A 15195-nucleotide genomic window follows, 5' to 3' on the forward strand; every position below is an offset into this window, starting at 1 on the left:
TGTCCTCCTAGACCATAAGACCAAAGTCGCATAAACTATTTGATTTTTTTATAATATTACGACTATTTGAATATTTGAAAATCATAATGCATCTCTACTATCAACTCCCATCTACTTCAACTCACATCTCAGTCCAATGCACTTTGTATATAGATACACTAAGAGACCGTATATAGGGGCAAGCTGAGTGCGTGGCAGAAAAACAGTAAAGCTCACATGAGGCATGATGGATCGTGTGATTGCAGCGCCCAGGTATCCTGTGTTAGGTGGGGAGCAGTCGATTCGACAATAGCTCAGTTTTAGAGAGAGCAGTTTTAGAATCCTGACACACACAAAGCTGGTCTTGTGTCTCAGCTTACCACAAAGTAAGGGTAATGTGAGCATGGGTATGGGACAAGTTCAGTCCTGGGGAGATAAAATAACTTAAACATCCATTTTTATCGTGTTCAGTCCTCTGACAAAAGTCAAAGCAGCATTTCAGCTCAGATAGTCTGTCTCTACAGTTTGATTTCTTCCGAGAAACACAATGTGATGCTTGATCTTGCGGGAAAATTGCATTTCCAGCAACAGCGCAGCTTGGCTCAGTGCTATCAATGCAAAGCGGTTCACACAACTTGTCCTTCTTTGATTTTTTTCCTAAGCACTTTATATCTCTTAGTGTCATGGTGCCTATCTTTTATTCCCTTGCTTCTGATCAAACCGATGTCTCCTCTGACTGACTTCTTTACATCAGCCAACTAAGCTACATGTTTTTTTAATGTATTCTAGCAGCATAATATTATCTGCTCTTTGAAGCAATATTTTTTCACCAACTGTGTTACTTAATGGCAGAATGTAACTATTGGTGTGAAGATGTGTGTGATGAGCCATTGGCTTTCACAGAAAAACTAATCTGACAAATCTGCTGTTATACAGCAAAGGCTGAGTATCGAACCTCATTAACTCAGAGAACCATCCGGACTGAACTGTTCAATGTGAACAAATTCAGAGCAGAGCACTGAAAGCACCAAATGTTTGACATAATACGTATCATATTGTACAGTATTGTGTTTGATTAATTAAAAAAGATAGTTGACAGGACTAAACAATTTGAGAGAGATATGTAATTGCGATTATTATGACCAACATTGCTTGATTTAAATTTTGAGCCCATATTGGTGCTGCATGTAATATCAAACAAGAAGATATGTTTGCACAAAGATTAATTGTAGGAGAAGTAATAATATGTAGCAATGTGTTGTCATAATCAAAGTCTGACTAAAACTGAGTCTAAGTCTAAATAGGTCACTTTTTACCTCTGAACATTTGACTATTTGTTAAATTCACACAACCTTCCCTCTGCCTGCCTGCTTGCCCTCTCTCGTCTGCTCCAACACACACACACACACACACACACACACACACAAATAAGACACCACATAAATACACAGGCAAACCATGGGTCGTTCTGCATGTTCATATTTCGCACAGGTGAGCCTCATTCATTTCAGCATTGTAATTCATGACTTACTGTAACCCATCATCTGTGACATTTGAGAAAACCTACAGTTTAGATTATTAGCATTGGTGTTTGTGCAGTCACACACACACACACACACACACACACATAATGACTGTCTTACTGAGTGCCAATACTGTCTGACCTGAAATCTTTAATATCTCCACTTTATGTAAATATAGCCGCCTACACTCCGGGAACCAGGCACTGAGCCACACAGGCACTGAGCTAGATTGAAGCGAAACAGCACAGTACCAACATGAGTGTCTGCAACCTCTACCGTTTGAACACTGGACTGAAACTACCACAAATGGATGAGCATTAACCCATCTCTGTTATCTCTGCTAGATGTCTCTGAAGTCTGTGATTGTCTTGTTTGAAAAGCCTTGGTCTCAAGGTCCCACTTTCCACACCATGTCATAAACTGGTCTGCCAAAAACTCCTGGCTGGTTTTTAATTGGCTGTTAGACTGTTTTTGCCACCGCTACACATCCATACACATGCAGCCAATAGAGGGGGCATCTGAAGGGATGTCATCCTGATCAACATTGAGTAAGTAAAGGTATTGACTGTTATTTTTTTCCCTTCTACGTGGTTTTACAGCAGTCAGTAAATACTGCTGTAGAATATGAAAAAGTATGACTGGGAATGGGTTTACAAGGTGAGCTGTGCAAGCCCAAAGAAATCCATCAAAAAGAACTGACAGCTGGAAAAGACGGAGGAAACCAAAGTTTTTCTAGGGTGGCATTTGAACCATAATTGTGCATTATACCCTGAGTCATTCCAGACGCCGTGGACAGAGCCTTCTGTGGAACATGATAAGAACAGGGCTATGTAATATGACCCAAATCTCATATACCGATATAGGTAATTTCATATTCCGATAACAATACATTTGACAAGTGATAAACAAGCTCAGCAAAGCTCCAAAAACACTGGAGTTGCCTCTATAATCTGCCTGGTGTGCTGCAGTCGGCTCCTTGGACAGTCCGGGAGCCGTGCAGTTTGCTGATTGATATATACGGAGTGGAGGATGAAGTTGTTGGAGGGTGAAACTACAAACGATGGCCGTTTTGGCTTGTTACAGGAGTTGGGAAGCTAATGGCTATTGGCAAGCTAACAGACTGTGCCTCTTTCCCCCCTCTTAGCCCCAACCTGAGAGAAAATCATTTGTTGAGTTCTGAGTACTAGTTTTATTTGTTCTCAGGCATACGATGCTGCCAAGCATGTATCAGAATCTCAATAACAAATCAGTTTGTTTTTTTTCCTAAAATATATGTATTGGTTACAGTGACCCAATGACCCAATGAAAAATGGGGGTAAAAATGCTCAAATATAGATGAGACCAACCTTTGGTTAACACACCCTCAGTCTGAACTCATGATCTCATTTAGCCGTTGTCTATTTTGTGTTTCTGTGTGCATTGAGGACAGTAGAAGGTAAAACAGAGCAAAATGCTATCACACTTGGCTAAATTCACTGGATTTGCGATCAGAATTGTTCTAAAAGACTAATGTGTGGCTCATACATCAGTGTATCCGCCAGCTCTTACCTTCCTGTTCCTGTCTGCCTTCTTCTGGCTCCATCTGTCTTGGTACTGGTTGTATGCAGTGTGACAGATGAGCAAGGGACAGACAGACCAACATTAGCAGGGCTGGTTCTCCACGGGGAATCCGACGGCGCCGATGCCTGACTCCAGGGGTCACGGTGTCTGGGTTCGGGTCTCAGGAGAGCCTTGGTGCCTGCAGATGGAAAGGGTGGGCGGGTGGTTTTATCTATTTTAGTGTTGGCTGGTTCCCTGCTGGGTGACATGGGAATAGACAGACAAGCTGTGTCATCACTGGCAGTATTGCAGCTAAGAAAATTCACTTTGAGACAGGGAATAATTGCCCTTATATCTTCTTCTTCCATCTATTGAGGTCCATACTCTGAATTTTGTTGCAGCAATACACTTTGGATTGTAAAGATGAACCAACAGATTCAGAAATCCAGCTGCACTGATACACAGATCCAAAACAAATTCTCTGTGAAAACCTTTACGAAACAATATGGCTATCAAAACACTGTCCTTTGAAGTAGCTGTCACTTTCTGTATTCCTGTCCCTGTGTGTGTGTGTGTGTGTGTGTGTGTGCACAGCCACTCTCCTGCTAGCTAGCTACATTATGCAATTACAAACCTGCTTTGATCAAACTGCCTTCTGATAAATGTTTAAGAAGGTGTCGTGGGTGCTGACAGTTGTGTTACTGACAGAAGCAGTCATCTCTATTATCATGCCCAAGTGTGCTAGTGTTGGTGTGCCAGTAGACATACTGTAATGGTCGGGGTTAGGGGGGCTCAGCAGTCTGTGTTAGACAAACCACATGGATATCCCCCAAATTTACAATCTTTTATTTTGAAACTGTGTTTCCTTAGACAGTGTTTTCTGTCTAAGCTAGTGAGTAACAAAGAGGGAATTTCACACTAAAAAGACTTTGTAATACCCCCCCGATTTGTCCAACTAACACTACTAAAGCCTCATATTCACTTCAGCTGACCCTACACATAATGAGGATGGTGAATTTTGGCCCCCGTTGCTTCTGTTAGAACTCTATCAGGAAGGGATCTCTATGGAATACTCACATCAACCAAAACAACATCAGTGAACATGATCATGTGAGTATTGTTTTAATATACAGTAGATCTGAAAATCGTTTGCCCGTCCTCCTTGTTGACAAATGCCCATCAAGCACAATTGCATTTTGTGTTTATTTTAACTTAATTTAATTTTAAGTTTATTTCTCTGACTCACTGAATATATCCTGGACCGAATCTGTTCTAAAGATTTGATATCATCTTTGAAGATAATAGTTAGTTTTCAAATGTCAACGCCTGCTTCTCTCCTAAATCCTTCCCAAGGTTAGGAGAGCATAAGCTTACTCCCATGTCTACTAGTAAAGTAGTATCAAATGTGTGTCGCTCAGAGTTTTGGGTCACTTTTTGGACCTATTTCCTTCTCTGACACATTTGATAAGTAAAGGCCCAGAAGGAGAGTGAACACGGTGGTCTCTGAAGAACTTCAATGGCCAAGCTGTCCATCCATGGCCCTGGGTGCATGGCTGACCTTATTCCACCCAGCAGCCTTCTGTGGCCTGAGGTCAGCTATATGTCAGTCCTGTCTGCAGTCAGAACAGGAAGGCTGAGGAGATGGTGATGACTACTGAGAGGCAGCACTTGTATCTGAGGTCAGAGGTCACACGTCCGGCATTTACAGGCTAAGACATTGTTAATACACACACACAGGCACAGGCTCACACACACACACACACTGAGGCTGTGGAGTTTGTCCTTCAACCAGGAAGAAAGTAGAACAACAAGGTTGTGAGGCAGAAAGGAGAAAGTAGAGAAGGGTTTGTGTGTACTGTTTGTTTGTGTGTGCGCTTTTGTCGTGATTATTTTTTCAGTAATAGATTCATTGTTTTCTCTATAGAATCTCATACAATAGTGAAAAAATACAACAAAGACAGCAAACAGCAAATGATAACATTTCGAAGGCTGGAACTAATCATTTTTGCTTGAAATATTGCTGAAATAATTATTGATTCTCAAAATAGTTGCTGGTCAATTTGCTGTCAATCAACTAATCTAGTGCTGCAGATATTTTCATGATTATGTATTAAAAATTGCAAATTATCAGATTACATCCAAGGTGACATCTGCAGATGTTTTATTCGTCTTACCAGCAGATAAAACCACAGATATTCAGTTTGCAGTGATGCAAATCATCGCAACAGAGGAGCGGGAAAGGGTGAATATTTGGCATTCTTGCTTAAAAATTAATGAAACAATTCTATCCTTGGCTTTCAAAACTACAGTCCCTTTTTTGTGTATTTATTCACATACGTTTTAGGTAGGCGTTCTACTGCTTTGTTTTTTGGACCAAACCAGCGCTGCAGCAGGAGGGGCGATCTCCCTGGGAGGAGAAGAGAGAGAGCCAGGATCAGAGCTAAGCGAACACAGCTTGTACTTAAGGCAGCTTCTAGCTACTGCCCGGTCGCAGGAAGATCAGCTGGATGAATTACACAGACCTGGCTCCATTTAAAAGCCCCTTTATCAATCTACTGCCCCTGACGGCCGTACTACTGAGCACCAGTAAAAACTGAGGAAAATATACTTTTTAAAACATGACGATAGTCGTGTAAACTATTCCATTTTTTATAATATATCGAATATTTGATCATTCAAAAATCATGGCCCATCCCTAGTAGAGAGGACAAAGGATGTATTTTTGTAATATTTGTTAACAGTTCTGCACTCATGTCAAGTGAGTGTGTTTTGACTGGGCTCTTTGAGTGCTGCTGCGATGGTACAGGTCTTATGGGTGTGTGTATCAGTGTTGTAAGTGCGAGTAGCACTTCAGTGAATAGTTCTCTGTTTAACAGGGCCGTTAGTGGCAAAAGGGACGTACAGACGCATTATTGTTCCCTAATGATCAGACACACACATTCACAGACACACAGATAATAGATGTGTGTCTCTGTGTCCTGATGAAGTCAGCCAGAGTTTGCATGAGGTCATCCTGCTCTCAGGCGCCACACTCCCCTTGCTATTGGATGGGAGGCTAATAACTGGTTCAGGGTGCAGCAGGCATCCTGGAGCTTTTTTTTTTAATCTTTCCCCTTGTTGGCTGCCTGATTACTGGCAAAGGACCTCATTATGCACTCCCTCCCCCAGTTTTACCTGGGTACTTAGTGAGCTGCTCAACATGTCTCAATATGATCACTAATTTTTTCCATCTATTAATGTTGCAGTAATTATGTTTTTCCCTGTATGAGGTCAGTCAATTAATGTCTAACTTGCATTAAGTGGTGGCAGTTACATGGCGTACGCCGGAGTGTGGGAGCTACCCTGGAGTGCTGATTAGATGCTTCATCTGCTTGTCAGTCTAAATTGTACATTTTTTATCACATTTTCAGGCACGGTTTTGTTAGTGGATCGAATGAGAATGCATTTTGTTTTACACTGACAAGATTTGCCTCTTTTTAATTAACTCAATTCCCAGTGCTGCTTGAAAGGCTTTAGTTATTCATTATCTTTAATGACTACTTTTAACATTTGTTTGTGTGGGAGTTTTTTGATCACGATCTATTAATTACAGCAAAATGATGCACCATGATGATTAAGACTCAGGCTAAAACATGCACATGTTCCGTCCTGAGACATTCTTGTTGGGGCATCTAGCATGATTTATACAATGTCCTAGAATCATGTACAGTGAGGAAAAAACAAGTTCAGGAGTTCCTTGAAGTATTTTGCAGGATCTCTGACACTGATGAGATAAACTCATCAACTGACCAAAATGTTCCTATTTGGCAAATGATAAAATGATCGAATCAACCCAAGGCAGGTCAGAAATACAGTCCACTGTTACATTACAAAGTCCTGGTCAATAGTGCTAAAGGCCAGACTAAGGTCAAGCAGCACTGTGCTGATACACAGCACTCTCTTGACTCAGCAGCCATCAATAATGCATTAGTATACCCAAAGAAGGCTGGCTTAGTGCCATGTAACTACACCGATCAAACTCAGTCAGGTCATTTTCAGGTTAAAGCAGCAGCAAGAACATCTAAATAGGAAGAGTGATGTTTACCCTGCTATGATTAATATTCACAATGTTCTCAATTAGCATATTGTTTAAAACAATGCAACATGAAACCTTGGGCTTGCTAGTTGGACGCACGTTTAGCGGAGAACATCAGCGTGCCACTGACTTGTTATCTTGCCCTGGTGTATAAAACCAGGATTGAAGTCACTCGGTCAAATTCTCCAGCAGGATTAAAGGGTCTAAAGGACACTGTATGGAGAATGTAAAGGACAGGCCTCTGGGCCCTGGTCCTTAAATGTGAAGTCAACTCAATGCCGCAAGCAGTGTACCAGTAGGCTCAGGCTGATTCTTATGAAACGTTTTTGAAAACAGAAAGGACTTTAGTTTTTCCTGAACACAAGTCAAAGGAAAAAAAGCAGTAATGTCGTGCCATTGTGTAGACTCAAGGATACAAGTACTGTGCTTTCAACAGAATTTCAGCAGAGGTGTAGAGAGCAAGTTTTATACACACACACACACACACACACACACACAAACACAAATATATCCCTACACACCCTTCACAGTTCATACATGCAGGGTCCTTACGTCTCAGACGAACAGAGCTGAGCATCTTGCTGACCATCTGCATAGAATGAAGGATGGAGGACTGTAGGGTTGAGGTCTGCTGGCTGCTCAGCTATTTCATCCACGGCTGCCAGACAGAGGAGAGCAGGGCAGCTGGTCCACCATGTAGCCATACCAGTGTTCCAGTCTTTTTAGGAGGATCGGATACGGGCAGATACTGGGGATGGTGGGTAAAATAGCTGATCACATGACTGGGAATTAATGTGAAATTTGTAAGTTAATCAGTTTGGTAGTGATCTTAAGTGAAGGCACCAGTCAGTATCTGTGTTATCAGTCTTTCACTCTGGCAACATAAAATAGTTGTGATGCGCAAACAGACAGCAGAGAAACTGAGAAACAGAGATGATGACAGCAGACCTTCTTTCTAAAGCTACAGGAGCCAGACACCACGCTGCTCCATCATGTGGAGCCAGGGCCTGGCACCAGCCAACATTACTACACAGGCACCTCCAACCACAGAGGGGGGTATTCTAATTAATGACATCTGCAGGGTGACCTGATAAACCATCATTGTCATTGTTTGGCTTCACTACAGTTAACTGACTTTTTGAGATGGACTCATTTTTAAAAGTTAAAAGTTAAAGCAGCTATAATCAGTATTTTGATTTGTTAGGCTAGCATTAACTATGAATAAGATAAAAACAGATCGAATGATTTTAGCATTTTTGTAGTTTCAGGAGGCTGCTCATGATTTTTATTAGCTGAAATGTTCTCTCGTCTGGACTGTCGTGACAGGACGGTAAGAGAACACAAGAGAATGTTCACAGAGATTTTCAAAGAAAACACTTTTGTTTTTTGTTTGAAAGAGTTACCTCTATTCATTCTGTTTTTCCTCCTTTACTTATTTTCCTTCTTCTTTCTATTTGCTCCCTCCTTTCTCTTAATGCCTCCTCTTGGGTTTCTTTTAACTATTGCATAGAGGAGTAGCCAGGGAGGGAGCGGCCACAATGAACTGCAGCTAACAGGTCCTTACTGTAGTGCCACCTTTTACTGTGCCGTTCTTGCTGTTGTTCATAGACTCTGATCATGGTGTTTTGCTCATGACACGAAACAGCCCAATTATCCTTTATCCTTAGTTTAACTTCTCAACTTGATGTTTGTTGTGCAGAAGTAAATCACATTTGCCACATTTCCGCTCGGAGGCATCGCATCACAGTAACAGAGGTGATAATACACAGCAAACAGCACACCACCGTGGTGCACTTTTACACATTTATGTGTGAAATTGTACTTTGCGTAGTCTTGGGCTCTGCTAACCGAGCGTGGTAATGATGCTATAACACAGCGTGATGGAAAGAGAAAGAGATAATATGTGTCTGTCTGTGCGTGTTTGTTCATCAAAATTCCAGTCACGGTGCCAATCTGATCTCACTCATGAAGTTATACCAAAGAATGAGCTGCTTCTCACTTTCAGCATCTGTATTTCTGCATCACTGAATCAACAGGGAGGGAGCCTGCCTCTGCGTGTGTGTGTGTGTGTATGATGTGTTTACCTGACTATCTGCAAACTGCTCTGTCTGCAAATCAGCAGGGACTTGTTTTTTTGCTTGTTGCTCTGATGTGTTATTTGACCTATTACCGAGGTGTGTGTGTGTGTGTGTGTGTGTGTGTGCATGTGTGTGATATGTGAGAGTGCTACAAAAATCTAGGCTGATGTGTATTTTATTATTATTATTGTGCTTATTGCCATATAAGAGCTTTCAAAACTCATTTGTGGTCAGGCTTTTCTCTGCCACAGCCTCTAGAATATGCTTGATAACATATCGTTTGATCAGATATTTCGTGACCAAAATCAAAATTGTAATTTTTTCATTTAGTACTATTAGTACGACGCATTTGCTTCACATTGAATGGGGGAAAAAAATTACTGTTTATGCGTATTTACTGCTTTGGGAAACATGTCAAGAAATTTCAAACCGTTCAAATCAACGCTCTTAGAAAACACTGTTAAATATACTGGAGCAGAGATGAAACTCACTCATAGAGCTGAAAGTGACACAAAATAGCCTCTATGAGTCTCAATATGTTGGTTTACACAGCTAGCACGTTACCCATTACACCTATACATTAGCATTGTAAGGAAACGCTGCATTTTCTAAATATAGAGTACTAACATGCTGTGCAGAATCATCTACAAATCATCTAACACAGGGTGTTAAGGTTGACCTCTAAATCTGCCTACACACATCTCCACACTCAGCCTTTATATACATATTTTACCTCCTTTAAATGATATTGTGCAACTCTAATGTTTATGACTGCATGTGTGGTCCTCAAGGGAGTGTGTGTTTCATCAGCAGATGTCCACACAGCCCTAAAAGCCCCGTGGCCGTGGGCGGTCGCACTCCTTTATGGAGCATGAAGGTGATACAGAGAGAGCTGTGGTGAAGGACAGATAAAGAGTGTGGCCCACAGTTTAATTGTGAGTGTGAGGAGCCATTTTGACTTTTCCTGCTGCTGTCCTTAAGTGGCCTTCAGCAGCCTCACCTTCAGAGCAGAAAACAGAGAGATGAGGACAGATTGCAACTATTTCAAATGACTGAAAAAGCTTCCACCACTTAAAGCTTGAAGCATTCCGTTTTTGTGGGTTACGCTGCTTGTCGCACAGCTGCTATGTAACAACATCACAAAATCATTAAATAGTTTGTTGTACTTTGTAGTAGAGGAGTTTAAGTACATTTTGTGTTCGTTTAATTTTACAGTATAGTTTCAAGACTGAACTTGTTATTCATTAACTGTTGTTATCTGATTCTGATTCTGATTCTGATGAGTGTATATTATATTTTTATTCATCATGTTCAGTCATAAATATATGGAATCTGAGTTTTTGATCTCTAGTAGTGCTGTTAAGCTGTTTACCACGTAAAGGACACATACGTGTATGTTTGTCAGTGACATGATACATAATGCTGCCAATGGTTTCACAGTATTCCACTGATGGACAGATGGGTGATGAATTTCAGTGAATTCTTGCTGACACATTTCACATTACACTCATTTGATTGATTGCTAACACAGACATGTTTTTGTGTGGAGATTTAAAAAACAAAACAAATATTTGTTGTCTGTGATGGGGAACCTGCATGAAAGTCAGGTACCCATCCACCACCCTGACCTCCACACCATTACTTTCCACCTGCTCACACACAGTAAAGGCTTCTTGCAACAATTTGAGCATCATTTTGTGCATGAGAGGTGCTGTATGAATCTTGTTAGTATTAGTAATAGTATTATTATTAGTAGTAGTAGTAGTATTATAGACTGTGTGCTGCAGGATCGTACAATATAAATTTAATTCTTAGGAAAACTGGCCTGGCGTGGGCTTTTAAGATGTACCCACAGTTGCACTCAAAACTGTTCAACCCCACAGCTGTTGCTCTCTTCTCCAGAGAGAGTTGCTCAGACTCTGAGTGTTATCCCAGGCTGTATTTCTGTATTTCTCCTATTAGTCACAAATAGAGAAAACTGATAGTCGGGCAAGTGCAGGACAGCAAGTCAGGCTCAGTTTGTGGCAGGCTTACACTTACCCCACAGGGACTGTTCAGTCCGCGATCAGAAGTACGTGTTAAGAGCCTAAAGAAATGACAGTTTGACAGGAATTCAACAGGGAAATGGTTCTATTTTCAATTCATCTTCAGAAAGGTTTTGCCGCTGAAAACCAACCTATCCACTGTATCAAAAAAATAAAAGCAGTAGCAAATAGTTTATTTTCCGACATTAAAGCATTTGTATAGCAATTTATCTCACCATGTAATGTGACGCTGTTCTTGAGACAGAGATCATCCAGAAGTTGCTTTGTGTTTCTGAAGTTAGGATTTTAAACCTATTTTTTTCTGATGCACACAAAGGGTTCCAACTTTTAGAAATCCTGAAAATGTATACTTAACATTTGGAAACTGCTTTGTGTACTTTTCTTTCACCAAGTACAGACTGTCAAAAATCCTGAAACGCCCAGCATCTGACAGGGCTACCAGGCTACACATAAAATGTGCAATTTCCTCTTCAGAATGAAAGACTGTAGCAATATCAAATGCTCCGTAAGACAAATTGTGGCTTACCTTGACAATGCCTTCATTTCAACAAGATGAGTCTACAGCACCACTTTGAGCTTTATGAGTCCGTAAACGTCATCACAGAGACAGCCAAAATGTATCTTTGGACACATTGACACAATGACCTGAAGATGGCACCATCCAAGTTCACAAAGACCCTAAATGTCTTCACCAAATTGCATGTTAGTGCATCTAATAGTTGTTCAGACATTTTGCTCCGAGCAACAATGTGTCAGTGGATCATCAGAAGGTAGGATTCATCCCCCGTGCAGCATGAATATTGAAAGTTCCAATTTGGTTCAAACCACATGCTTCAAACCACATCAGGAAGATTCATCCTCTGGGTATCACAAATATATGTGCAAAATGCTATGACAGTCTGTCAAATAGTCAACAAGATATTTCATTCTGGACCAAAGTGGGCGACCGATCAACTGACTGACCAACATTGCCATCCAGAGAGCTACAAGCTTTTCTCATTGGTCGTTTGCTCAAACATTTCAAATGAACTATTATTACATTTTGTGACCAGTAACCTCTTGTAGTGGTGCCAACAGTGGCTTGTCTTTCATAAGGTGGAAGTAACATGACTGATGATTGCACGTGCATCACTAAGCAGTCATGTGAATTGTTTTTACAATGACCATATGGATAGTTTTAAATGGCACTGCCAGATTTTTTTCCGTTAGATGTGAGAACTTGTTGCTCACCTTCTGCCACTCAAACCCAGTCCTCCCAAAGCAAAGCCTGTTGACTCCCGTTGCTTTAATGTGACAAATTTAGTTCAGCAGGCACATAGTGTGACGAGTTTTAGCAGAATTCAGCATGCGGACCTGCAATGTTGATGTTAAAGCTTAAAGTGTTTCAGTGCTTCACCGAGCAGCTGAGTGTCACACTTACACTTCAGCAAAATATCTAATATGCTCTCTGCCTGTGATAAGCGCTGAGATAAATGCAATCTGCAGTACTCTGTGTTGCATAGACAGCGAAGGGTCATTTGAGGTTATGTCATACACTTCTTCCTATTTCCTGGCCTATCTTTCTCTTTCTCCCTCTCCATTTGATTTAGTCTCCCAGCCTCCTCTCTGTTTATCTATCGGTTGCTCCTCCTTTTACTCGTCCTCTTGTGCACTTTCTCTTGCATTCTCATGCTTTTTATACCAGATTTTTCCGTGATTCTCTTCCATACCATCCTGTTCTATTCTTCCAAGACCATAACCTCCCCTTCACTCTTAACACTTTGTGTGAGAGTTCAGACTGACAGTGATGTGTGTGTGTGTGTTTGGCTCAGTGACGTCAATCAGGCCTTGTGGTGCATGGAGAATTGTAATCCTTCTTTATATTGAGTGAATTAAAACCGATAAAGCAGGGTTGTCTCCCGGGATGACGGTAGATGTGTCGAGGTGATACACAGATAAAGAAAGGGCCCTAGGAGTTTTCAGAACTATGTCCTATTTTATTTTACCTTTCTTGTATGCATGAATATAAGCAAAGATGGAAAATGAACCTTACTAAGGTTGAGTATGAACTTAAGTCTTAACGCCGGAGCAGAGAGAGCTTCCTGAATTGTCAGTGACATGTGAGATAGGTTGTTTGATGACTACATACTTAAGTCATGTCATCACAATTTATCTGCGGAGGAAGACCATGGAATGATGGAGAAAATTCTAATAAGTGGACCTTGAATTTAATTTTTTGAAATATTATTAAAGTTGGATTCTGTTCAAGTGGCTGTGAATTTTGCAGGCATTTCAGTTTGAGGTGCACTCGCATCAAAAGTCAATCCACACTTTTTCTGTTGGATGATACATTTGCCTCTTGCTGTGAACACTACTCACACTAGATTCTGTCTCACTGAGTGTAAAAGACACCAATGCCCAAACAATTTGAAAGAAGGTGGTTGTACTGACGTTTTGGTGAGGAAGTATTGAACTGTTTGGGTTTGTATTTGTTTTACTGAATAGGAGGCAGAGTGGATGGGATACTTGCAAGGCTACAGTGAGAGGAACCACTGGTAAATGTAGTGTTTAATAAAAGATGTAGCAGTTTTTAATTTGTGGAATGCTACTATTACCTCAGTAAGGATGCTAGCTTCAGCAGCTTGTAATTTCAATTCCCTGCAGTGTACAGTTTTCACTGCTGCTGTTTCCCATTACACAAAGTCCAGTGTGACCACACCTTGGCCTGCTACGTCCACTACCATGACAACACCCAGGGAAGCAATAACCCATAGAAACACAACAAAGAGCTCTAATGCAACATGGAGTACATGTAGGCCTGTACGCTGCTTTTGTAGCCAATAAATTGACAGTTTCTGTTTAAAACCATGTTGCAGTGCTGAAAGTGACCCTGGTTTATTTCATTCTAATTAGAGGGGTGCTTTGTTTTTTTATTAGCACAGTGTGATATTGCAGTGACTCACTGTGAACAAATCAGAGCACAGGCACACCAGGGACTCGGGAGCCATTGAGAGCTACAGTGCAATTTAGAGGTGTAGAAGACCAAGAGAAGCCTTTGGTCTCCAAATTCACTCACCTTATATAATGTTTACTATACTCTACTTTATAATGTTATACATCCCAGTGTATGTTTACACTATAAAAAGTGTTTACAGATAAAGCGGTGATTCTTGGTTAGTGTAGTGGCTCAGAGTGGAACCTTAGTGATTCAAGAATGGGTCAATGACTCAAGAATCATTAGGGTCAAATTGCTTCTTGATTGACCATGTCAGTCAAGACGCAATTTGCTTATCTGGTTCTTTACAACACTTTGTTTTACATGGACCCTTCATGGGGAAAAAACTAATAGGGGGAAAAAAAACTCAAAAGGGATCCAGCAACTATTAGAACTGAAAAAACCTTGTATAATATTCCCATGTATACCAAACAGACCCAAACACCAACAACCCCAGCAAGATATGCCATTGAACAACAAGCAGCCACAGTCATCACCAGTAGGAGTACAGGTCCTGAGACTTGAAGTAGACTATCCATCTCATGTCAAAGTTCCATTGTACTGATTATGATGCACCACTTTGTCAGAGCTGAAAAGCACGTAGGCTTGGATCCACTGGGGTATTAGATGTATTGACAAGGGACCCTACCAGGACCTGATATAATATGATGAATATAATGAAGACCCAGCACGTCTCGAATGAGTCTCGGGTATTAGGACACACTGACCTGTTGACCCATGGACTTCACCTCCACTTTGGTGACCTGGGAAACAGACAAATCTTTGAGCTCCCGTTCTAGTCTTGTGGCAGATATGTCTGGCCACCCTCCCATCTAGTCAGATAACCAGCTGGCTTGGCCGAGGCCGTGCTAATCATAACCATACATCTAAAATGGGGTCCCCGTTGGGGATTAATAAAGTATATTGATTGATTGATTTACGATGACGGACAGTGGAGTACCCTTGAGTCTTTTTTGTAAAC

The 15195-nt window shown here is 41.1% G+C and overlaps 1 protein-coding gene across 1 annotated transcript in view; it reads left to right on the top strand.

The window, feature by feature from the left end:
- The first annotated feature begins 518 nt into the window (after positions 1-518).
- The window catches only part of LOC139217259 (acidic mammalian chitinase-like), a 72341-nt gene continuing 57664 nt past the window's right edge, over positions 519-15195 (top strand). Inside the window, exon 1 of the mRNA XM_070848582.1 lies at positions 519-523. The gene's annotated coding sequence lies outside the window, so the exon portion shown is untranslated. The remainder of the gene's footprint in view (positions 524-15195) is intronic.

The sequence above is a fragment of the Pempheris klunzingeri genome, chromosome 2 (genome assembly GCF_042242105.1).
Source record: "Pempheris klunzingeri isolate RE-2024b chromosome 2, fPemKlu1.hap1, whole genome shotgun sequence".
Lineage (NCBI taxonomy): Eukaryota > Metazoa > Chordata > Actinopteri > Acropomatiformes > Pempheridae > Pempheris > Pempheris klunzingeri.